Raw genomic sequence first — 27170 nt, 5'->3', positions numbered from 1 at the left:
ATGTAAAGTACTGTGACACCCTACACTCATATGAGTAGCGCTGTACAACAAATGGAATGGATATGAGAGAGGGGCAATGGAGAGATGAGGGGCACAAGTGGAGGGTGGCAGTGAGGGAATCCGAGGAAGAGGTCATGGGGTGGGGAGCTACGGAGAGATGAGGGGCGCTGGTGGAGGGTGGCAGTGAGGGCGTCAGAGGAGGAGGTCAACGGGGTGGGTGGAACTACAGAGAGATGAGGGGCACTAGTGGAGAGTGGCAGTGAGGGAAGCCGAGGAGGAGGTCCTGGAGTTGGGGTGGAGCTGCGGAAAGATGAGGGGCACTAGTGGAGGGTGGCATTGAGGGAAAACGAGGAAGAGGTAATGGGGTGGGGAGCTACAGTGAGATGAGGAGCACTGGTGGAGGGTGGCAGTGAGGGAGTCAGAGGAGGTGGTCATGGGGTGGGGGGAACAGCAGAGAGATGAGGGGCACTAGTGGAGGGTGGCAGTGAGGGAATCCGAGGAGGAGGTCACAGGGTGGAGGGGAACTACAGAGAGATGAGGGGTACTGGTGGAGGGCGGCAGTGAAGAAATCTGAGGAGGAGGTCATGGGGTGGGGGGGGGAACTACAGAGAGATGAGGGGCGCTGGTGGAGGGAGCAGTGAGGGAATCTGAGGAGGAGGTCATGGGGTGGGGGGGCTATGTAGAAATGAGGGGCACTAGTGGAGGTTGGCAGTGAGGGAAGCGGAGGAGGAGGTCATGAGGTGGGGGAACTACAGAGAGCTGAGGGGCACTAGTGGGGGGTGGCAGTGAGGGAATCCAAAGAGGTCACGGGTGGGGGGATCTACGGAGAGATGAGGGGTGCTGGTGGAGGGTGGCAGTGAAGGAATCTGAGGAGGAGGTTATGGGGGTGGGGGGAATTATGGAGAAATGAGGGGCACTGGTGGAGGGTGGCAGTGAGGGAATCTGAGAAGGAGGTCAGGGGTGGGGGGGAACTACAGAGAGATGAGGGGCACTGGTGGAGGGTGGCAGTGAGGTAATCCGAGGAGGAGGTCATGGGGCTCGGGGGGAATTACAGAGAGATGAGGGGCGCTGGTTGAGGGAGCAGTGAGGGAATCTGAGGAGGAGGTCATGGGGTGGGGGGCTACAGAGAAATGAGAGGCACTAGTGAAGGATGGCAGTGAGGGAAGCCAAGGAGGAGGTCATGGGGTGGGGGAACTATAGAGAGATGAGGGGCACTAGTGGAGGGTGGCAGTGAAGGAATCTGATGAGGGGGTCATGGGGGGGGAACTACAGAGAGATGAGGGGCACTGGTGGAGGGTGGCAGGGAATCCGAGGAGGAGGTCATGGAGTGGGGGGAAATACGAAGCTATGAGGGGCGCTGGTGGAGGGTGGCAGTGAGGGAATCTGAGGAGGAGGTCATGGGGTGTGGGGGAGCTACAGAAAGATGGGGGACACTGGTGGAGGGTGGTAGTTAGGGAGTCTGAGGAGGAGGCCATGAGGGGGAGTGGCTATGGCGAGATGAAGGGTACTGTTGGAGGGTGGTAGTTAAGCTATCTACAGAGAAAGAGGTCAAAAAAGAGGTCACCAGCAATAAAGCCAGCCCTGTCATGGCCTTTCTGTTTTCATTTATTTAATTAACAGTCAGGTGATTAGGACAACTGTGGAGCATACTTTATCATGCATGCTAATTATTTTTACTGCTATATTCAATGTTTCAAGTTGGAAGGTGATTTTACTATTGTTTTTTACTGGGAATAGTAAAAGTGGAACTGAATGGTGGCTGATATGGGGCTGGAGCCCAAGGTCAGGTGTGAGATAAGGTGTGATGGAGAAGGGTGGTAGAAATGTGGATAATCAAGCCTGTAAGAGAGTGCGCTGCAGAGTCAGAGGTCAGGTGGAGGTAGTAATGAAGGAAGATTCTCCCTGAAGGCTCGCACAGAGGAAGCCCGGGTAGTGTCACTTGCTTGATACTCCCACTTAGAAACTTCCTCTTCCTATTAAAGGGACATTGCATGGAAGAAAAGCACTTTTTGAGAGTGATAACATTTAGAAAGAGACTTTGAAAAGAGTGCGTTTTACTGTGCCTTGTAAGAGTAAGGAGAGATAAAGGAGGGCCCAGAAGCAGGCCTTGCTAGATATATAAGCGATAAATTGGGCCAGCAGTGGCCCACCCGAATGTACCCTTGGCCCACCCAAATAAAAATTCCTGGAGCCGGGCCTGCCTCCTGCCCCCAATTTTACCATTCCCCGTCCCACCCTTCGTGTTAGTTGGCACTAGCTTGGTTTTATTTTACCTTTGCCAATGCTTGATTACTTGCTTCACAAGCATTGGCTGCCGCTGCATGGCTCCCACGTGCTGGCCTCACACTTCGGAGCTGAGGAGACCCGTCCCCTGTTGCTGTAGACGCCTCGGTGCTGTTGCTCCACCCTGGTGTAGGCTGCCAGCTCCTCACCCTGCTCCTAAACCTCTTACTCATCAGCTCACAGCCTCACATCTACCGGGGCACATGAGCTGAGCTACCGGCAGCCGTTTGAGTTGGTCTTGGCGCTGTTCTGTGGTATTGCTTGCTGTGCTGGAAGGAGAGGGGGCTCCTTCCTGTCCAACTCTAAACAGGTGCCGGGGACTACAGAGAAAGGGGGCCGGGATTGACAACCCTTGTTGCATGTGACAATAAATGACCTAGTATTACATTCTCTCTATAATGGTGAGTTCAAATCAGAACATGCCAAATGTGGCCCTCGGGGTAAACGCACTGCTACTGGGCGCCAGAGACACACAAAAATCACTATTCGGCTCCCGGGCATCGGCTAAGCTTTCTCCAAACAGTTCTGAAGTGCTGCTCACGTGGTATTAAGAAGTCTTTTCTTGCACTTTTTCGTCGAACAGCACGTCACAGAGACCGGTCTGTGTGCAACCCATTAATAAAACAAATTGCACCTCTGCCAGTGGCATAGTGTTAACTTTTGTTGAAATAGTGCCAAGAAACACGCTTATGCTGTTTGTGAGCGCTATAAAACACATAAATTGTACCTATTTCAGCTGCACGCAAGTTACCAACTGAAGCGGGTTACAATAGCGCTTAATGGAAGGTCCTTGCTCTTCATCTGATGTGCACATAAAATGAAAAGCATGTCATGCTTTGTTAGCACTGGAGTCGTAGAAGAATATGGAAGGATTTGCTGTCTTCGTCTTTCTTTTCTCATCTTGGTCTCTTTCAATCTTACTTTCATTAATCTTGCACTTAATTTACTAACTTTTCCTACTTATGCCTACTGCTGATTTTTGTTTCTACTCATATGTTGCATACTTCCTCTTACTGTGCTACGTAACCTCTTAATTTTACCTTTCTCTTACACCTCATATTTGTTCCCACTCTTACGTTTTATTATTCCAACATACTCTTGCTTCCACTTACAATTTATTGCGCCTATTTCCTCCTGCTCTTACTCATTTCTCCTCTTACTCCTATTACGTCTTCTAACTGCTATTCTTACTTTTTCTACCGTATTTACCAATGCCCTTATTACCATTAACTGAGTCCTACCTACTCCTACTTGCACTCTTACTCCTGCATACTCCTACTTGAACCTACCTTCCACTACTTTTACATCTAAATACTTCAGCTCTTCTGCTTAGCCCTTCTTATGCCTATTCTTACTCATACTTGGGAGAGGAGTTGGCCTAACGGCTAGGGCGGTCGACCTCGAATCTGGGGAACTGGGTTCGAGTTTCAACAATGACGCTGAACATCCTGTGATTCTGGGCAAATCACTTAATCTCCCCGTGCCTAACAAATATGAATGTGTCCTCATGTAGCGCAACTGGTGCTCATGTAAAGCGCTATGATACCCGATACGGGTCAAGTTCGAGCTATATAAAACTCCATAAAATAAATAAAAATAAAAAAAATGAACAGGATCTGCTCGGTCGCATTGGAAGGTAAACAAGCATTTGCAATGCAATTGGTCTCGCATTTGTGAGAGTTAGAGCTATTGACATTGTAAAGGACAGTGTATTTTACCTATGTGTTTTCTGCTTGGAGTGGAGTGAATGTGTGTGGTGTCAAGTGGACATATGTGGTTTGGATTGGAATTGTTAGTTGTGGAATTGTATTGTGTGGATTGGATCTGTGTAGCGAAATAATATAATTATGTGGATAGTAATTGTGTGGTATTGAGTGTACTGGAATTATGTGGAGTGGGATTGTGTGTCATGGAGTGGGATTGTGTGTCTTGGAATGAGATTATCTGGAATGGTATTTTGCGTTGTGGAGTAGTATGTAGTGGAGTTTACTTATGTGGTGTGCTGTTAAATATTATAGCATGATGTGGAATTTTGTGGTGTAGATTGGATGTATGTGGTGTGTTATGTAATTCTGTTGTTGGTTTGAATTATGTAGTTTGTTGTTGAATTATGTGGTGTGGAATGGAAATGTGTAGAGTTGAAATGTGTGACGTGGAAGTGTTCGCTGCTGGGTGAAAATTATGTTGAGTGGTATTATGAGGCATGGTGTGAAGTGTAGTTATGTGGAATGTTGCTACGTGACAGACTGGATTTATGTGGAGTGTATTTATTCAATATGGATGAGAGCATAATTATGTGGAGGTTAATTATGTGGTGCTGAGTGGTATTATGTGGAGTAATTATGCGTGATGAATTGTGTGGGGATGAATTGTGTAATTGTGACGTGTGGAATTATGTGGCATGGTGTGGTGTATAATTGTGCGGAGTGGAATTATGTAGCATTTTGCAGAGTTGTATTTTGTGGTGGGTAATTCTGTGTTTTGGAGTTGCGTGTAAATATGTTGTGTGACGTATAATTATATAGGTTGAAGTGGAATTATGTGTACTTGAATTGTGTAGTGTGGAGTGTAATTATGTGGTTTGGAGTGCTATTAAGTTGTGTGGAATGTTATTATGTGATGTGGACTTATGTGGTATGGAGTGAAGTAGAAATATATGTTTTTTCATTTTTAGGATTGTAATTATGTGGTATGGAATGTAGGGTTAAATTATTTATAGTTGAATTGTGTGGCATGGAATTATGAGATGTTCAAATGTGCTGAGTTTGGTAGAATTAGGTTGCGTGGATTTGAGCAAGCTGTGCACGCTAAGGCTTTTATGTCATGGGGTATAAAGTTGACGATTGTCTATTTTTCTTTGTAAAAATTATTTGGGCTGTTTCTTTACCTTCCGGTACATTTCTGAACAATTTGTTTAGCTAAATTGTAATGTTGCTTTGTGTGCGCATGCAGGGAAGAACGAGTGTATGCAAAAAATCATCCTATGTCTCAGTATTAACTTCCACACCTCTAAACAATAATCCCAATCCTAGAATGAGTTATCCGTTTGCTTTACAACAGTTAGTAAAACAAGGAAGTGCTTTGCGAGTCTGTAAGTAGCAAAGGTTTTAAAGGGACTTGTTTTTGTGCAAAGTATTGCTTTTCCCAGTTCTAGGAAGGGATAAAAAAATATCTTCAGATAATAATAGGGGTGACAGGATGGTGCGATAGCAGAATATTGATTTGGGTGGATCTGGCGAGGACTGCGGGCAGCAAGTGCTTAATACGCTATTTGCATAAGAAAATACTATATTTTTTTTTCGTTATCCTCCATTAGTTATTAGTAAGGAAGGGGGAAGAGAAGCGTTCACCGACAGCATTCGGTTAGTCTTAGGGACACAAAGAATGCTGTGGTCTGTGGTAGATGGCGCCCAGAAGGCATACGTATATGTATCAGGAGCTGCCAAAGAAAGGAAGTGGAAATGCGCTTTAGACGTTGCTGGTATTGATGGCTACTGTGCGGTTGCAGACTTTGCTGGGCTGACAGTTGGTGGGGAAATGCTACGTTGTCATTGTAGGTTTAATTAATGAATCGCTCATTCTCTCTGATGTTTGTCCTTGGGGTACTTGTTGACTGGTGCTACATATGGGATCTGGTTTGCCTTTGACAGCAGGTATGGTTTAGTGGGGTACATAGTGTAAATTAATGTTGGCATGAGGAAACAAAAATCGGACCCTTTGTACATTTGATATTATTGTGTGCATCATGCAGAGGATGAAAAGTAGCGGGAACGGCTTTGATGCCGTATAGGTTAGCAGGAAGAAGTGTGTTGAGGTGGTCAGTTGAAGAGATTGTTTAACATGTTTTAAACTTCCATAGTGGCATTGGGGAGGGCAGCAGCTGAAAGGCTCTGTCTTTACTGGTAGGCAGTGGTTAGATGGTGACCGGTCATCAGTCTTTCTGTGGGTGATGGACATGGGAGCAATAGGCGGCGGTCACAGGTTTGCAGTGACATCCGAGGGGTGGTTTTAAAGGCGGCGGAAAAGCATAATTGCGGGTTTCGTAGGGGTGAGGGTAGAGTGTAATGGATGACTTAGTAGCAGGCACGACGGAAGTGATCTGAGTTTGGAGGTGGTTAACTGAGAGGGCTTCGCTTGAAGGTGGCTCATCAAGTAGGAGGATGTGTTTGGTAGGCCGGCTGGAGGCAGTGTTATGTAACTTTGCTGGAGGGCGCAGCAGCATTTACTGATGTATGTAAATCGCTCGATGAGAGGGCAGATGTGACCAATAGAGGAACCAGAATCCTTTTTTTATGGCTGGGGTGAGCCCCTGCAGTATGGCGGGTCGCTGGCCTGAGGGCTCTTGACTGGCGAGGAGAATGGGGGGCCCCTCCATGTACTTTGCAGGGGGGCCCCCTCAAGTTTCGTTACGCCACTGACCTTTTCACCCAGTCCATTGTCAGCATTAAGTGGGTAAATAACGAAATGTCTGGTAAAATCTGCAGACGAAGCTTTTGGGTAGCATACGTAGGTAGATGTAGCGTGCAAAGGAGCCCACAAAATGATATAAAAAGGGAGTACCCACAGATATCGACGGACTACCTCGCCGTCTGTATGTAGGTTAACAGGCAGTGCAGGTTTTCCCCAAGAGCTGGGAGCTCTTGTCTTCCTTTGCTTAAAATGTCTTGCTCTGCTTTGCTTGAAGTATCTTATTCTATTTTACCTATATGAAATGTCATATTATGTTTAACCATTGTTCTCTTTACTTTTGCATTTAAAAGATTTTGTATTGTAATTGCAGGAATGCTTGCTCTAAGAGTAAACGTGAGTGTTCCTAGGTAACATTTTCCTTGGTGTAACTTGTTTCCCATGATGCATTTATAGATGTGTTTTCTCTCTCTCTCTGTCAGTACATTAATTGAGATACAGAGAATATTATGATAGTTGTATGATTATCTGGATTCTGTATTTTGTACTTTATGTCTCTATTCTGCGGTTTCTTTGAAGTTGCATCTTCTCATTAAACTGCCATTGTATTCTGCCTCCAATTCCATGTCTCATATGTCTGTTTTCTTCATTTTTGGAGCAAGCGTTCCTAGGCACCCCGGCTCAAATTAAGGTGCCCCTTTTGTCCCTGACTCACTCTCCTGCTCAGTTCTGTGGTGGCTCCCGGGGATCTGGGGACCGCCCCTAGCTTCCTTGACCCGTAATAGATCTTCCCTCCAACAGCCTCTCTTGCAAGCCCTGTATTGTTGGTTTGTTGCCCCTGCCCCCCTTTCCACTGCCCTCCATAGTCTGTTGTGCTTCCACGGCCCTTCCTGCCTGCTCAGTGTGGTTAAATTGTTGCCTTTGCACCCTCCTACCTGCCTTCAATTTTCAGAGTCCGTGCCCCTGGCCTCTGCCTCTCAACAGTATCCTAATGAACAACTAGATTGCTAACATTCTATATTTATTACAAAAGTGTGGAACGCCTGACATCATCTTGATGTAATCAAAACTGTAATACCTAGAGCATTTCCTTTAGAAATTACATATATGAGAGGGTCTTATTGGCATCAAAATTATGGTTAGTGCTCTAAAAGACTAAAATAAGGACATATTTTCTGAGTTTTCAAATAGCGACAAAGCACTTTTAAATTATTTGTTATCTTTATGTTTTTTTATCCAGTTGACCACTTGATTAAATGTTGCACTTAGGGGAGAGGATGTGGTGTTACTTCCAGAACTGCAGACTTTGCAACTGGGGAACCAGGTTGAAGTTTCTGCTTCAGCTCGACATTCTGTGATTCTGGTCAAATCACTTAGTCTCCCCATGTCTACAACCAAAATGAATTTGTTCTTGTGTGATGTAACCAATGCTCATGTAAAGCACTCCAATACCTGACAAGTCTGCACTATATAACACTGCAAAAACACAAAATAATAAGTGTTTTGCACACTTCTGTCATTGGGCTATATTTGGGCTACATCTGGGTGATTTTGGGCTACATTTGGGCTCTTTTGTCTCCGGTGGCCATCTTGGGAGGTTTTTTTGTTATGAAGTTTCCTAATTTCCTCATGTACTGCAGTCTCCTCAGTAGGAAATGCTTTCAGTTTTTTACTTTGATTCCATCATGAAGGTATTCAGATATGTCACACATTTGCCATAAATTCTGAATGTTAGCACTCTATTTGCTCATTAGATCACTGTAGTAAAACTACTGCACCATGGAAGTCTGCTCCTGGTATTAAAAGTGCATGTTTCAGTCTGCATGTCAGAATTTTTTCATGAAATAGAAGAGGATTTGAGAAGTCACTCAAAATGTGCCCTCATTTTCTTTCTTCAGCATTAATCATAATTTCTATGGCAAAATGAACCTCCTCATTGTGTTCCTTTTTAAATTAAATGTTTTAAGTCTTACCAGTTTATTCCAATCAAGATGGCCTCAGGTGTGCCATACTTTTGTCATAATGAAGACAGTAAGCGCTCTAGTTGTTTTTAAGAACATTCTGGGACATTCTGTCATTGGGCTATACTTGGGCTACATCTGGGTGATATTTGGGCTACATTTGGGCTCTTTTGTCTCTGGTGGCCATCTTGGGAGACTTATTTGTTATGAAGTTTCCTAATTTCCTCATTTACTGCAGTCTCCTCAGTAGGAAATACTTTCAGTTTTTTACTTTGATTCCATCAAGAAGGCATTCAGATGTGTCACACATTTGCCATAAATTCAGAATGTTAGCACTCTTTTTGCTCATTAGATCACTGTAGTAAAGCTACTGCTCACCAGGGAAAACTGCTGCTGGTATTGAAAGTGCATGTTTCAGTCTGCATGTCAGAATTTTTTAATGAAATAGAAGAGGATTTGAGAAGTCACTCAAAATGTGCCCTAATTTTTCTTTCTGCAGCACTAATCCTACTTTTTATGGAAAAATGAACCCCCTCATTTTGTTCCTTTTTAAATTAAATGTTTTAAGAGTTACCACTTTAATCCAAGCAAGATGGCTTCAGGTGTGCCATACGTTTATCATAAGTAGGACTGTTAGCGCTCTAGTAGTTCTTTGGAACACTCTGGGAAGCTGCAGTAGAACACAAAGGAATCAACTGACAGTCTCTGCCCTTGTTGGATGTACATGTTTTACTGAGAATGTCAGACTTCATTCTCACATGACTGAGAAAGATAATGTGAATTTACAGAAAATAAGCTCTCAGTTTAGCCTATAGATCACCTTCCAAACCTCTGTGGTAAAAGCATGAGAAAATATTTTTCTCTCAATCATGATATCCCAGCAGAAGGCTTTTTCACATGGTGAAATCACCTTAGAACATACCACAATTCCTAAAATGAGTATGGTACCATCAACAAATGATTTATAATGTAACTAAAGTCTTAAAACCTTCTATTAACTGCAATGCTTTTTAATGAGGTGCTATCATGTATATTGGTCCCAAGATGGCTGCCAACACTTCTTGGATGAAGTGCTGACAGCCAATCAGATCTCAGGATGAGATGTGTGGTTAGGCTCCGCCCACATATATATATGCTTTTAAATGCTATTTTCTCAGGAAATACTGAACAGATTTACACCAGACCTGCAAAAGGCACTTCCTTGACCTTATGGCTACCTCTCTGCCAAATTTCAAGTAATTCTGTTCAGCCGTTCGGGCTGTAGCTGTGTCTAAAGGTCCTATGGAAAAATGCATGGGGAAAACGCGTTTTGGGACCCCCCTTTTTTCTCGGCCCCTGCTTGACGAATCCCCCCAAGACTTTCAGGGTAGGAGCGGAGCGTAGCGCCCCACCTATTTTGAAAATTTCGCGAGGATTCGTCGACCGGCGCCAAAGTTATTCCAAATAGAATGTTGCGGATTTCCTATGGAAACAGGGTCCTAACTATAACTACCTACTGGCGACCGCCAGTAGGTAATATATATATATATATATATATGTATATATTATCTACTGGCGGTCGCCAGTAGATAGTTATAGTTAGGACCGTGTTCCCATAGGAAATCTGAAAATTCTATTTTGAATAACGTTGGCGCCGTTTGACGAATCTTCGCTAATTTTTCAAAACTAATGGGGCGCTCCGCTCCGCTCCGCTCCTACCCTGAAAGTCTCGGGGTGATTCGTCAAGCGGGGGCCGAGAAAAAAGGGGGGTCCCAAAACATGTTTTCCCCATGCATTTTTCCATAAGGACTTTAGTCGCAGCTACAGCCCGAACGGCTGAACAGAATTACGTGAAATTTGGCAGAGAGGTAGCCATAAGGTCCGTTTGGTACCTTTTGCAGGTTTGGAGTAAATCTGTTTAGTATTTTCTGAGAAAATAGCATTTAAATCAATATATATATCTGTACGCGCGCTCGGTGCGCGCTCGGTGCGCGCACTCGGCAGTCCGCGAGCGCACTTCTGATTGGTTGTAACATCTTAGTAAACATTCGAATCGGTCGAAACCAGGAAGTGTCGGCTGCCATTTTGTCTCTCGCATTGAGAGGGGGTGAAACAGAAAGGAGAAAAACATATAAAGGGGGCAGGCTGGACAGTTCCTAACCCCATAGCAGGAGTCAACTGGTCCCATGTGGTCCCCCAAGAGTAATTAAAACATTTTTTTTTTTTTTGTAAAATCGCTGATATCTACTAGGTTCGCGCAACGTGCGCGCACCCCTAAAAAACCCCCAAAATAAATTGTAATACCAGTCACCCCGTGTGCCCAAGCTGGCCGAAGGCCAGCTTGGGTGAATGCCATATATTTAAGTTAACAAAATAATGCCAAAATCCTTAAAAATAATGTGCATCATGTATACTCCGTGTGCGGACGGTGCGTGAAGCGCACCGTGCGTACATGGCCTATAACGCGTAACGTGGGCGCGCGGTGCGCGTAGAGCACCGCGTGCCCACCGTGCGTGCACGATGCGCAAAGTGCACCGTGCGCGCAAAGTGCACCGTGCGTGCACGGCACTAACTGCGTGAATGGGCGCGCGGTGCGCAAAGCGCACCGCGAGCCCATCGTGCGTGCACGGCACAAACGGCGTAAAGTAACTTAGCATTTAAAAAACCGTACAAATTCACTGAAAAAACCATAGGTTTCACACACGTTATAGTTAGGAATTAGCATTTAAAAAACCTTGCAAATTCACTTAAAAAACCATAGGTTTCACACATGTTATAGTTAGCTGGGCATTTCACTCGTGAAAAACCAATGAATTTCCCCCGTTATAGTTAGTGCAGGCAACTATAACTCACGCGACCGTAATCCGCTGATGATGATGTCAGATATTACATCACTGATGACATATGTGTCTTTCTGAAAATAAATAAATAAATATATGTATAGCTAAAAAAAAAAGGAAGAAGACATGGCTATATAAATGTGTAAATACAGTGATGTAATATCTGACGTCATCATCAGCGGATTACGGTCGCGTGAGTTATGATTGCCTGCACTAACTATAACGGGGGAATTTCATTGGTTTTTCACGAGTGAAATGCCCAGCTAACTATAACATGTGTGAAACCTATGGTTTTTTAAGTGAATATATATATATATATTACCTACTGGCAGTCGCCAGTAGGTAGTTATTGTTAGGACCTATTTTCCATAGGAAATCCGCAACATTCTATTTGGAATAATGTTGCCGCTGATTGACGAATATTCTCAAACTTTTCAAAACTTTTGGCCAGCACCGGTCCGCTCCTATCCTGAAAATTTCACGGTGATTCGTCAAGCGGGGGCCGAGAAAAAAAGGGAGTCCCAAAACGCGTTTTCCCCATGCATTTTCCCATAGGACCTGTTGACGCAGCTACAGCCTGAACTGCTGAACGGAATTACACCAAATTTGTCAAAGAGGTAGTCTTCAGTTCAGACTCGTGCCTTTTGCTTAAATGGTGTAAATCCGTTCAGTAGTTCCTGAGAAAATTAGAGTTAAAAAGTTAGATATATCTGGGCGGAGACTAACCACACATCTCATCGTGAGATCTGATTGGCTGTCAGCACTTCATCCAAGAAGTGTTGGCAGCCATCTTGGAACCAATATACATGTTAGCACCTCATTAAAAAGCATTGCAGTTAATAGAAGGTTTTAAGACTTTAGTTACATTATAAATCATTTGTTGATGGTACCATACTCATTTTAGGAATTGTGGTGTGTTCCAAGGTGATTTTACCATGTGAAAAAGTCTTCTGCTGGGATATCATGAATCATGTTTGAGAGAAAACTATTTTCTGATGCTTTTCCCACAGAGGTTTGGAAGGTGATCTATAAGCTAAACTGAGAGCATATTTTCTGTAAATTCACATTATCTTTCTCAGTTATGTGAGAATGAAGTCTGACATTCTCAGTAAAACATGCACATCCAACAAGGGCAGAGACTGTCAGTTGATTCCTTTGTGTTCTACTGCAGCTTCCCAGAGTGTTCTAAAGAACAAGTAGAGCGCTAACAGTCATACTTATGACAAACGTATGGCACACCTGAAGCCATCTTGATTGGAATAAAGTGGTAACTCTTAAAACATTTAATTTACAAAGGAACAAAATGAGGGGGTTCATTTTGCCATAGAAATTATGGTTAGTGCTGCAGAAAGAAAAATTAGGGCACATTTTGAGTGACTTCTCAAATCCTCTTCTATTTCATTAAAAAATTCTGACATGCAGACTGAAACAGAGTGCGACACAGCTCCGGGATGGACTAGAAATTACTTTATTAATCTTATAACGCTCTGTGTCCAAACACTCAGCAGACGCGTTTCTGCTTTCAATAAGCTTCATCAGTGCCTGTTTCTATGGCTCTTCATTTTCCTTGGGGTAAGTTGATTTGTAGAAGTCTGCTGTGACAACTTCCCATCAGGTGACTTCTTGCCCCTCCTCCACCTTTAGGGACTACTGATCACCTCGCGCTCCTCCCACCAAGCCGTTGCATTATGGGTGTTAGAGTTCTCTGTGAGAGCTCATTCAGTAACGGGGTCTCTCAAACACCATGTGATGTCCCAAACCAGGTTGGCAGCTTCCCCCACACCAACGCTGATGCTTGGGGGATATAAGTCACTTCCAGTCTCCCTTATCAGGCAATTCAATATTGCCTCCTCTCTCCCCATTTTACATTTTGGCATTTGACATTGTGTACTTATAGTTATATCAGAGTTTCCAGAGAAAGAGCCTTTTTGTTTGTTTTGCTAATAACTTTGGCTATGTTCATGCTTGCACAAACCTACTGATTCCAATGGGTGATATGTCAATTGGTCTGATTTCATTTGAACTGGAGGAACAATGTGATATTTTACATCTGCATTGGTACTTTTTATCCCCGAACATGATAACCATACCACCCATATTAGCTTTGATTACTATGCCCTTGCCCAATCAAGAACCGCAGTCCCCTGCAAAACAGGCATTGCTGCAAATGGACTGGATTATTAAGAAGGTGTGTGCAATTTGACCATTCCTAAGGAATCTGCCCTCCCTTTTCCAGTCTTTATCCAAGTTGGGACCCCTAAACAATGTTTCTGTCTGATGTGCTGTTCACCCAAAGGAGTGTCTCTGAACACACTAGAACCAATTATATTTGTGACACTGGAGTTTATTATCTTTAGTGTGACTACCTAAAGACTCCCCTAGATCCTGCTCCAAAATGCAGCTTATATCAGACATTTAGCTACATGTCATGTCCTCTTGCTTTGCCTGAGGAAACAAACAGACATACCAGAAACAGCACAGTTCTATGCAATCATCATCTGAACTCGCGTAATAGGCTTATCCAGCAACAACATTTGTTGAGGTCCTAAAGTACTGGGGGTGACAGTTAAATTAACTTTCTTGTAATCTTGACTTAAGAAGTAATCAACTGGCCATGTTTTGTTTGAGCTGCTAAGGGTGGGGTTAGTGCTATAATTGGGAAAGATTGTTGTACTTACATCACTGACATTTCTATAGGGATCCACAATCAGACTGAAACTATAGGGGAAGGGGTAAAGACTTTCACTCTACTGATGATGGGTTTGAGTGATGGGACCTCTGGTCATGTTTAAAAAGTGTAACCAGTGGGGTCCAGCCTTTGCACCAGCTGTTACATCTAATGTTTGGGTAACTCTTGTTCTCTTTAGCAGGTTTACATGTATTCCTTGTTATCTTTTGCTGTGTATATGTTTATTATATCCCATTATTTTTTGACTTACTCAATATAGGGCTTTGCCAGTAGTAAGTGCCTCCTGGTTAATTGCACTTTTTGCATCACTGTGGCCTAGAATTAACGTGTGCTGTTTGCACTTGTTAGATTATTAGGACAAATTTACCAGACTCCTTGTTGGTTGTTTTGTACCGGTGAATTGATAAGACGCTCTGCTGCTGCCGTGGACCCTGCGTACTGACCTGCTGCTTGTTCTGCTTCTGCCCACTCCTCGCCGGACCCGCTTCATGGGTCCCGCTTCGTAGCGCTTGCAAAGTGCGCCTGACTTAGGGGAGGGGCTGCTTTGCTCCAGAGAATCCTTGTGGGGTGTGTGTTGCTGAGGCAGGGCTGCGAGCGGTGGATCAGGGACTCCAAATCCCAGGAGTCCCTGTGTGCCTCACCCGTTCCACCTGGGCCGCTCTCCCTGCCTGACCCGCCCCCTTACAGTGGTATCAAAAGCTGCCCCTGGACCTTTGATGCTGGGATGCTCTGCTGCTGCCGTGGACCCTGCGTACTGACCTGCTGCTTGTTCTGCTTCTGCCCACTCCTCGCCGGACCCGCTTCGCGGGTCCCGCTTCGTAGCGCTTGCTAAGTGCGCTGGACTTAGGGGAGGGGCTGCTTTGCTCCAGAGAATCCTTGTGGGGTGTGTGTTGCTGAGGCAGGGCTGCGAGCGGTGTATCAGGGACTCCAACTCCCAGGACTCCCTGTGTGCCTCACCTGTTCCACCTGGGCCGCTCTCCCTGCCTGACCCGCCCCCTTACAGTGGTATCAAAAGCTGCACCTGGAACGTTGATGCTGGGACGCTCTGCTGCTGCCGTGGACCCTGCGTACTGACCTGCTGCTTGTTCTGCTTCTGCCCACTCCTCGCCGGACCCGCTTCGCGGGTCCCGCTTCGTAGCGCTTGCAAAGTGCGCTGGACTTAGGGGAGGGGCTGCTTTGCTCCAGAGAATCCTTGTGGGGTGTGTGTTGCTGAGGCAGGGCTGCGAGCGGTGGATCAGGGACTCGAACTCCCAGGAGTCCCTGTGTGCCTCACCCGTTCCACCTGGGCCGCTCTCCCTGCCTGACCCACCCCCTTACAGTGGTATCAAAAGCTGCACCTGGACCTTTGATGCTGGGACGCTCTGCTGCTGCCGTGGACCCTGCGTACTGACCTGCTGCTTGTTCTGCTTCTGCCCACTCCTCGCCGGACCCGCTTCGCGGGTCCTGCTTCGTAGCGCTTGCAAAGTGCGCTGTACTTAGGGGAGGGGCTGCTTTGCTCCAGAGAATCCTTGTGGGGTGTGTGTTGCTGAGGCAGGGCTGCGAGCGGTGGATCAGGGACTCCAACTCCCAGGAGTCCCTGTGTGCCTCACCCGTTCCACCTGGGCCGCTCTCCCTGCCTGACCCGCCCCCTTACAGTGGTATCAAAAGCTGCACCTGGACCTTTGATGCTGGGACGCTCTGCTGCTGCCGCGGACCCTGCGTACTGACCTGCTGCTTGTTCTGCTTCTGACCACTCCTCGCCGGACCCGCTTCGCGGGTCCCGCTTCGTAGCGCTTGCAAAGTGCGCTGGACTTAGGGGAGGGGCTGCTTTGCTCCAGAGAATCCTTGTGGGGTGTGTGTTGCTGAGGCAGGGCTGCGAGCGGTGGATCAGGGACTCCAACTCCCAGGAGTCCCTGTGTGCCTCACCCGTTCCACCTGGGCTGCTCTCCCTGCCTGACCTGCCCCCTTACAGTGGTATCAAAAGCTGCACCTGGACCTTTGATGCTGGGACGCTCTGCTGCTGCCGTGGACCCTGCGTACTGACCTGCTGCTTGCTCTGCTTCTCCCCACTCCTCGCCGGACCCGCTTCGCTGGTCCCACTTCGTAGCGCTTGCAAAGTGCGCTGGACTTAGGGGAAGGGCTGCTTTGCTCCAGAGAATCCTTGTGGGGTGTGTGTTGCTGAGGCAGGGCTGCGAGCGGTGGATCAGGGACTCCAACTCCCAGGAGTCCCTGTGTGCCTCACCCGTTCCACCTGGGCCGCTCTCCCTGCCTGACCCGCCCCTTTCCCTCCTCATTTTAGCTGGATTACTCACCACTGCGCGGGAGCGCGCGGGGGAGCGCCCCGGGCAAAGGGCGGGCCCTCTGTGGCCCTCGGAGGCCAGAGGAGGTCGGGCCGGGCCCCGTCTCTGACACGTTGGTTAGGTTGTTCTCTACCTATTGTAGCTCCGAAGGTGCATTATGGCTCTGAGTCCAACAACAGGCTCAACATTGACAGCAGGGGGGCTGAGTAGAGGGAATCTGGACGGTTATTTTGCAGAGGCTCCTGTAGATTGTGACAAGGAGCGCATATTAGCTGAGCGCCGAGCTGAGCGCCGGCGCTCGATTGAATCCATTAAAGGCAGTTTTCTGCCTATAGATACCCTGCAGATAGCTCCTCCAGCCCTCACGAGTAATGTTAGTATAATTGAGGACCCTGATATATCCCACCTAGATAGTACCCCTATGCTCTTTGGCGAAAAATCTCCTACACCTGTTTTGCCTGCAATCCACCCTATTAACACTTCGCATTCAGCTAACGACCTAATCATAGTTGAAGCGGAAATACATCCCGAGCCTTGCCTACAAGGTGCAGAGTCAATTCACAAAAATAGAACTAGGAGGAAAGAGGTACCTAAGTTGTGGGGTCTGCCACAAAGTAAAAGGAGGAAGAGGGGGGTTGAGCCACCCAAATCTAAATTAAGTCATGCTGACTTTGGTAAAACCTCAAAATCATTACCACTAACCACAGACAAATTGGTAGTTATGTCCACCCCCCAAATCTCCCTCCAAACAAGGTATCACCTACTGATTTGTTAGGTGGTATGGAGAAACTCATTAGATCTCTTATTCTCCCGTTAGAACAAACACTAACTAGGTTGGAGCAAAGACTGGGGACCCTTGAGCAGGCTATTGGTATTAATACTGAATTAATAAAGGGTTTAGGGAAAACGGTATTGGCTCCCTCGACCTCGGCAGTTCCTTCTAATACTAATGTCAATAGGGAGTCATCTAATATTATTGAACCTACTACCAGTATAAAGCAGAGGGTACCTATACCAAAATCCATACAACCACCGGTGCAGAATGCTGATAGAGCGGCCGAGAGGGTACATAGTATTTCCCACTCAGGTAACGACCAAGGAAGAAGGAGTAGTCATAGGGGGCGCCCAGTCGAACTCCCTCCGGAAGCAGTACCATATGTGGTGGTCCTCACTGGAGTTCCGGCACTAGTGGAAGGCAAAAGGGAGGGATACTTCCAACTAAAACATAAAGTCATGCATTGGCTTGGTCAGAATAGACCACTTCCTCGTAATCTTAATGGTGAGATTATGTATGTCCGGCGTCTCCCTTGGCTAGGAAGTAGACCTAAGGATCTACAGGGGGACATTATTGTTGTTAATTTTAGAGACCAAGAAACTGTTAGATTTATTCTAAGTTGGCCCCCGGGTGAGGGTAACAACTCCATTATTCCCTATGATCTAATTTACTTTTATCCAAGATCTTTGGTGGGTCCTCCTTTGAATTCAGTGGTCTCTGCCTACTATCAACCAAATTTCCATTCTATACCTACCGACAACTGGTCTGTTCACTATAGATCCCATCTATCGGCCCCTATTAGAGAGTGCGGGTGGGACATTATTCCGCCTGGGCATTTTAGACCTAGATGGACTGATCCTATGGGCTCACTGACCCCTTTGGAGGTGACAAATAGATTTAATGTTTTGTCGGCCTTGAACGACTGCGATTGACAGTCGGGGCCTCTTGGGAACTTTATGCTTAGTTTCATGGATATTGGGGCACCAACTGACTATGATACTAGGCTTAATTCCCTGGCATTTAACCAGATTCCAGGTGACATTCAACTTGCTGATGAATCTATGCTAGGTAGCGGAAAAGTGGAAAACGAGGCTACGAATCTAAATCCTATTAGTACACCTTCTGTTTTGGGGGACAGTGATCCGCCCGAACAAGGCTTGGTTGGCTCTAAGGGGGTCCTGAACTTAAATGTTACTACTGAAGCTCCTGGTCTGAGAACCATCCGGACAGCTCCGAAATTAAAATTCTTTCCTGGAATGTGGCAGGACTGAAGAATAAGTTGCCTATACCAGATTGGGGTTCATTTATTTCATCATATGACATATGCATGATGCAAGAAACCTGGGTGGTAAATGAAAGTTCATTTCCTGGTTTTGCTATTTTTGAAATCTTAGGTAAAGGAAGACCATCAGGTGGATTGTCTATCTGGGTTGGTACTCACCTGGGTGTCCAGGCAACGCTCATTTTGGGAAAAAGGGGGTGGTGATGGACAGAGTTTCTGAATGATGCAGAATACTCTTACCAAGTCAAGAGATCTTGGTTTTAATCCATCACCGTTTTTTAGCTCACTGCACCATCCCAGCTCAGAACCTGGCTACATGCAAATTAGTCTGTACCTGTCCCAGTGCATGATGGGAACAGGGCAAACCAAACTACCAAGCCAATTCTTATACTGGGAAGGAAACAAGCTTCCGGGGACCGGTTTCTGGCATCACAGCCTTCGTCGGCCCGGCTTGCCTGAATCCTGATGGTGCAATGAGCAAGGGACTCACGTCTGAGCATACCCTCCCACACTGAGTGTGGATAAAATCAATTTGGGAAAAAGGGGGTGGTGATGGACAGAGTTTCTGAATGATGCAGAATACTCTTTCCAAGTCAAGAGATCATGGTTTTAATCCATCACCGTTTTTTAGCTCACTGCACCATCCCAGCTCAGAACCTGGCTACATGCAAATTAGTCTGTACCTGTCCCAGTGCATGATGGGAACAGGGCAAACCAAACTACCAAGCCAATTCTTATACTGGGAAGGAAACAAGCTTCCAGGGACCGGTTTCTGGCATCACAGCCTTCGTCGGCCCGGCTTGCCTGAATCCGGATGGTGCAATGAGCAAGGGACTCACGTCTGAGCATACCCTCCCACACTGAGTGTGGATAAAATCAATTTGGGAAAAAGGGGGTGGTGATGGACAGAGTTTCTGAATGATGCAGAATACTCTTACCAAGTCAAGAGATCATGGTTTTAATCCATCACCGTTTTTTAGCTCACTGCACCATCCCAGCTCAGAACCTGGCTACATGCAAATTAGTCTGTACCTGTCCCAGTGCATGATGGGAACAGGGCAAACCAAACTACCAAGCCAATTCTAATACTGGGAAGGAAACAAGCTTCCGGGGACCGGTTTCTGGCATCACAGCCTTCGTCGGCCCGGCTTGCCTGAATCCTGATTAATGTTTATTCAAGGCCAGTTAAGCGGAGTTTGGAATCTGAGGCTATTAAAACTTTGCTAGGTTTACTATTGAAGTTTGACTCCTCCACTGTTATAATCCTGTGCGGAGACTTCAACTGTCATTTTGAGCCTCTTATTGACCCGTCTTTGGGTGACTCTGATGAGGTCGATTCGTCTTGGTCTATTCCGGATCCTATGATGCCCTTAGTTAAGGTTTGGACCCCTCTCGTTTTGCAACTACAGTCGTTGGTACTGACCACCTCATTGCGCGCTTGCAATGGGAGGTTGGAGCCTGACAAGCCTGGTAGGAATACCTTTAACCGTCAAAACCAGTCTTCTGTGATTGACTATGTCTTCATGGAAGCCAGGCATTGGGATAGGTTGCTGGAATTCAGGGTTGTTGATAGGCATGACAGCGACCACAATGCGCTGATTTTATCCCTCAAACCAGGGAGTTTTGGGCTAAACAAGACCCCACCTGCTCAAGTTAGAACTGTATCATCTTTAATAATTTCCAATTGTAGGCGTAGGGTTAAATGGCCTAATTTGCAAGACGCCCCATGTAATCTTGCAAAATTGTATGAAATTGCGTCTCCGTTTATTGCGGAAATGGGGGGATCTGAGTCTGGGGGCAGGGCTCTAGATATACATAATCAGTTGGTGGCCGCACTGAAGGATGTCCTGTGCCCGGTGATGAGGACTAGTCAGTTGCGAACAAAGAAGCACCTGTGGTTCAATGCCCAATGTCGTAAAGCTAAGAAAGCGTTGCTGTTAGCTCTAAAAACCAAAGATGCGGGCTTCATTAGGGTTCAAAGTAGCTTGTACAAGAATATAATTGGGAATGCTAAGAGGGAACGGGAGACCTTTATGTGGGGGGAACTGGGTGCAGCACTCTCAGCTAGGGATTTCAAATTATTTTGGTCAATTGTTGCTGTTGGGCCGCATGGTTCCAATTCTGAGCCTGGCCCGAATATTGCCCCGGAATTGTGGAAAAATCACTTTAGTGGTTTATATGGAATTCTTGAGACTGATACCACAAGGTGTGTAAACTTGGAACCAATCCCAAATAACCTTGAGTCTGATGATTTAGTGGGGAAGTCTGGATTCTCTAGGCACGGTAGCTTGGCTGAATCCTTTACCCTTAAGGAGGTGGAGGCGGCCATAGTTAAGCTCTTACCTAATAAAGCCCCTAGGCTGGATAAACTGCCAGGGGATCTTTATCGAACCCAGCCTAAAATCTGGGCTCCTTATCTTGTTGTGTTGTTTAATGGGGTCTTGCAGGGCGCAGATGTGCCACCTACTTGGTTAGGCGCTGAGATCGTCCCAGTTTTCAAAAAGGGTTGCCCCCTCACCCCTTCAAACTATAGACCTGTTAGCTTGATCGACACCTCACAAAAGCTAATGGGGAGGATTATTCTTGATAGGATCCTTGGGTGGGTAGAGGAGAACGACATCTTATCTACATTCCAGGCAGGCTTTAGAACCGGTATTTCCACCATAGACCAAATATTTCGCCTGCAGGTACTTTATTGGAAGGCAGCTAAGGTGGAGGGTGGGAGCCTCTACCTTGTGTTTGTGGCTCTACGGGCTGCCTTCGACTTAGTTCCTCGAGCGAAACTATGGAAAGTGCTGGCAGCTTTAGGTCTCCCTTCTTACTTGTTGTCTATCCTGTCTAGGTTACACACCAACAACTACGCTCAGGTTAGGTGTGGCAGGCAAGGCGATCTTACAGATCAATTTCCTGTTAAAAAAGGGGTCCGCCAAGGGTGCGTATTGGCCCCCACGCTATTCAGTCTGTACATTAATGGTCTTGTTGACCATTTGAATGGCGTGGCAGACAACGATGCCCCCAAATTGGCCACAGGAAAGGTACCCGCTCTGATGTTTGCTGACGACACATTGTTGCTGTCTAAAACATCATCGGGTATCCAGAAAGTACTTAATGGCTTTGTGGAGTTCTGTGAGCAGCGGGGACTGGAAATTAATTTGGGAAAAACCAAATTTATGATATTTAACCCCCCGAAGCAGACACGCCCTAATCCAGTGCTAAATGGCACTCCCCTAGAGAGGGTTGAGACATTTGTCTATTTGGGTGTTACCCTCACTGAAAATATTTTGTGGAATTCCCAGATTATCAAGTCGGCATTAAAGCTCTCACAGCTAGTGGGGGGGATCAGTAAAGTATTAAAGGGGTAAACTTTTAAACCAGTGTCCCCGGCGCTGGAAATCTATTGTCGCCAAGCCAGACCTGCAGTGATCTATGGGGCTGAGCTTTGGGGGCACAAACAATTATTGTCCCTTTCTAGGGTGGAACAAGCTTTTCTGAGGAACTTGGTGGGTTTGCCAGCTAGTACACCTTTGATATCACTTAGAATGGACCTTGGTATGGACTCTATTGAGGAAACTGTCAGTGCAAGACCAGTTATGTACTGGAAAAGGCTCTGGTCAGTCCCAGAGCTGGCCCCCTTTAGAACTGAACTAGCTGAGATATGGCTCTCTCTCAAACATAAGAAGATCCCTTGGCTGGTGTACATTAGGGCCGAAAGCATCAGGCTGGGCACCCCGGACTTGTGGGAAATGCCAGACACCTTTTGTCCTAGGGTACCCAAGCGAGAATTCCATGAGTTGATACGTAAGCAGAATTTTCAAACCCTTTTGAGCTCTGCAACACTGGGTAGGTTGACCACTGAGTTCCTCTTGGTGAAACTGGATTTTAGGATGGAGGATTTTATGGACGCAATTGAACCCCCATTGGCCAGGAAGTTGTATCTCCAGTTAAGGCATGGCACTTTGCCTATTAGGTCATTTACCAATAAATGGGCAAGGACTAATAATGAAATTTGCCCTGCCTGCGACTATAAAACTGAGAACATATCTCATGTCTTGTTCTTTTGTCCTGCTTATTCAGCGATCAGAAAATGCTGGCTGACTCCAATCTGCAAGAACCTTAAATTTCTCCATTTTTCCCAAGCCTGTAGAACATTAACCTATGATACCCACCCCCCTATTGTATTTGCAGTATCTCGTTATCTTATAGGTATGTGGCGTAGGAGACAATAATTTTTAACCTGATATTTGTGCTATGAAATTATTTTAATCTTAAATTCTTTCGTGGTTGATAACACTTAGTTTAATCTTCTTTTAATGTTCTATGTCTATTTAATGTATTATTCATATGTGCTGTTTTTGTATTTGCACTTTTATGGTCTTTTGACCGCAATAAAGTTATCAACTGGAAACTGGATAAGACGTTTTGAACCAGGTGTCCTTGCGTTGGGTTAGTAACTACCCCTAGTGTTTGACTGCCCGGCTACTCTCATTGTAAGTTTATCTCTATGTCCTGATTTCTACGGTTCTTCTCTCAAGCAGCTAGCCCTCACTTTAGTCCATTTATTGGTTTCTTTAGGTATTCTGGGTACCAATGACTTCCTTTGTTTTGATGATGATCCCCTGTTCCTTGTGGGATTGAAGCACCGTTGATTTAGGCAAACATCAGAAGACATTATGTAATGCTACCTGCACATGATCATCATCAATCTTAACTCTTCTTCCAGTGTGCCATCCTTACTCTGCCTTCTAGGCACAAGTGTGTTTCACTCTGTCATGGATCCCATGATATCCTGATAAAAAATTATTATTATCTGTAATATTTGTGGCATTATGCTATTGTTTTTCTTTTGTTTCATTTTTACTGCATCGTGTCAATTATTCCATTTAATTCATTGTATTGTTTTTCTAAATTATACCGAGTGTAGCATTGTTGCGTATTTTCAAGATACTTTGTACATCTGGGTTTCGGTACTCAATATGCATTCATTCATAGCTGCAATTCCTGGAGGGAAGGCTCAGCATCTCAGACAAGAAGTGTCCCTGTTATTAAAAAAGTACACTTGAGGCAATAATTTTTGTGGAGTGGTCTCCAAACATATTCCATATCAGTAGAACCAAACCATTATAAAAGCCCGAACTGAATACTGTGGCTATGTCTTTGGAGTGTTTTACTCTTAAAAGTTCAGTCACTAAACGGCACAACACATCACCAGACGAGATGCTGTGGTTTCTTGGTGACCTGTTCACTTGCTACAAGCAGATGCCTTATTCACTTCCCATTAACACAAGTTGTGTGGTGCCTCTTAAGCAGGCTAAAAAATGAAGTATGTGTCTTAAGCTGCTGACTAATAAAAGCCCCGGAAGTTGTAAGGTTACAAATTAAGCATTGGGAGCGCAACAAGAAGCAGAAATGTTGTCCTTTAAAACAAATTTCCTTCATATTTACACGAGTTGTGCGCTACCTGTTAGGCATGCTAAAAAAAGAAGTATGTTGTCTGAAGCTGCTGCCTAATAAAAGCCCTGGCAGTTGCAAGGTTACACATTAAGCATTGGGAGTGAAACTGGAGCCAGACGTTTTGTCCTTTAAAGCACATTCCCTTCATATTTACACAGGTTGTGCGCTGTGTATTAATAGAAAAACCACCAAGGTGTGTCTTGCTGAGCCAAGATTGTGGACGCACCTTGAGAGTGCTCCAGGACCCCTCTGCCATCCCATCGCAATCCCCACGTCCTGCGGGCCATTCTGACCTGAACTTGGACGTCTCCTAGTCGCAGCACCTCTGTCTGTAACGTTGGGTGTGGAGAATCCCATGTCTCGCCGCCTTGCTGCTGTCGTTCGGCCGGCCGTGCTTTGCGGCCAAGATGGCGGCCCCCTCGCCCTGACCGCGGCACCTGCCACCCCTGGAGCGCTTCGGCTGGCCTCCGCCCATACACCTGAGGGGGCGGTGGGGCCCTCCCACTGCCTGATTGCCTGGAAGGCATTGCTAGCCCAAGGTGATGCCCGTGCCCTTCTCCCTGCCGTGCTCGGCTGGGCCTGGACGGGAGGGGCCGAGACCGAGGCTTCCTGGTCCTCATCCGCTGGCACTGGAGAGGGCGGGCCTAGTGTGCAGCGGCCCGGCTGCCTCAATCTGCGGTGGCGGTGGCACTCTGGCCCCCCCCAGCGGCTCCGCTGTGGTACCAGCTGTCACATCGGCAGCGGGGGCTGGAGGACGGCATTATTTCCCACCTGCTGTGAGGCAACTCTCTCGCCTGGATCCAGAGGCGTGGCCTACCATCAAGCGGGTGAGTCCCGGGAGCGGAGGGGTTGCGGGGACATTTGTTAGGGCCCCCTGCGCGCACTGGATGCCGCCTGGAGTGGGGGCCGGCCCCGGGTGATTTTGCCCATCGTTTGGCCCGGCTGGGTCCCTTCCCCCCTCCTGGACTCTGCGTTTTCTGGGCCTGCTCTCCCGGGCCCTGCTAACATCCTGAGGCAGCGGATAGCTGTCTCCTGCTAGGAGAGGCCCATAGGGGACACAAAACGCATATTTCGAACGGCAGGAGTCTCATGGTTAGGCCCCTCAACCGCCAACTTGCCCCCTTGACTTGTCGCCACATGATCTGAAGAGGGCGCTGGGGCTGTTGCGGGGCTGTTCCCTCCCCGGCCGGGCCCTGAAGCTCTCGTTCCATCATTCCTTCTCCAGGGTGGGAGATGTTGGCTGCAGAGGCATTCGGCCGCGGCTGCCTGTGAGGACCTCCGCTGGTGGCCCCTCATCCCACGTCTATTGGAACTGCAGGCCGGTCTTGCTGGGGCCGGGGTTCCGAAGGGGCCCCCTCCCCGGTATTGCTACTCATTGGGGTTGGACCCCTCTGCTGCCACTCAGCCCAAGTGACGCCTGGGGTAATCTACGGGCCATGCGGGCGGGGGCCTCCTTGCAGTCCTGGTCCAGCATTCTCTCTTCCCCCCCTCTTTGTTGGTTGCTGGAGAGCCATCCTGCCTGAAGAAGTGGTATCAGCTGCGCACATTGAGCGACGACAGGCCTGGGTGGGCTTCCTCGCTTGCTCCGGTTACCCCCTTACCAGATCTCGGCCCATTGGGGAAGACCACCAGACCCCTGCTGCAGGGCCCACCTTTGGAGATTCTCAGTGTCCCCTGCCCCGCGTAGTGCCACCATGGGCAGAACGGACAGACTGACAAAGAACCCTGCTACTCAAACCAAAATGGACTGTGTCACCACCACAAATGCGGGGGTGACCGGGGGTGCCACGGACCAAGATTCTCTGCCGCCCGCGGACTTGTCCACAATCCTATAGGCCATCCATGCCTCACAATCCTCAGTGGAATGCAATATCGCGGAGGTGCGAGTGGACATGACCTTCATCCGCAGGATCTCTGAAATGCCACAGCCAGGATCAAAGAGACTGAAACTCGAATTTCCACCGTGGACGTCCAGGAACTCAAGCGGCAAGTAGCTTGTTTCCAGTCACACACCCAGGAACTACACCACCGGGCTGAAGATGAAGAAAACAGGTCCCAGCGCAACAACCCCCGCCTGGTTGGCTTTCCGGAGGGAACAGAAAAGGGCCGCACGGTGGACTTCCTGGAGAGGTGGTTGCGATCGTGGGTCTTGGAGGGCTCTCTCTCCCCATGGTTCGCGATTGAGTGGGCCCACCATTCTCTTGCCCCCAAACTTTCACCGGGTGTGGCCCCCGACCGATCATCATGCGGGTCCTCAACTTTATGGACCGGGATGCCATCCTGGCTGAAGCCCGCAAACAGCAACGGCTCCACTATGACAGCCACGCAATCATGATCTTTCCTGACTACACCTGCGAGGTTCAGGGTCAGCGCCGCTCGTTCGGTGACGTCAAACAAAAACTAAGAGCACTCAACATCCAATATAGGCTCCTTTTTCCGGCACGCCTGCGAGTTGTGTTCGCTAACAGGACTCTGTTCTTCGACACTCCTACTGAGGCCTGGGCTTGGGAGACAGAGGAATTCCCTCTGCAACTCAATAACCGGAATCCACAGCCTGGGGAGGTGAACGGCGGGCACATCCGTCCTGCGCCTTCCGTCCCCCCGGCCTCAGCGCAACTGCTCCCACAGGCACCGTGGCCAAAGGCGAGCCCAGCCGGACTCTCCATTGGGCCATTCTAGACAGCCAATACTGCTCTCCGATGAATCCTCGGCCAGGAGGCGATCCGGCTCGTCCGGCCACCTGGACCGCGGGGGTGCTTCGCCCGGGCCCTCATTGCTGGAGCTCCCAGACAAGGATCTTTCCCGTAGCCCAACGCTCCTGAGAGACCCTGCTCGTACTAGTCTCTGCCTGCTGGCTTGGCTCCGCAGCCGGAGACTGTACTTGGACTCACATTGTTATTGATTTTCTTCCCAAAGGACTTGAGTATGTACATCCTGTCACGAGGAGGGGTCCTTGATGCTTTCCCATTCCCAAGTGTTCTAGTTTGGTCTATAGTTCACTTGTTTATTGTTAGGGCGACAGATGCTTCCGCTCCTGAAGTGTAGGGTGGGGGGGGAGAATGGGATGGGGAGGGGAGACCATTGTCCCGAGTTTTCTTTTTAATTTGTTTCAATAATTCTTCAGTTTTGTTGCACCAGAACTCACATGGCACCCCGATCTGCACCCGGTGGGATGCGTTGACTTCTCTCTGGACACCTAACCAGGCCCTCTGGCGAGCCAATTT

This window comes from Triturus cristatus, chromosome 7, assembly GCF_964204655.1.
Source record: "Triturus cristatus chromosome 7, aTriCri1.1, whole genome shotgun sequence".
Taxonomy (NCBI): domain Eukaryota; kingdom Metazoa; phylum Chordata; class Amphibia; order Caudata; family Salamandridae; genus Triturus; species Triturus cristatus.
Note: the sequence above shows the minus strand (reverse complement) of the source record.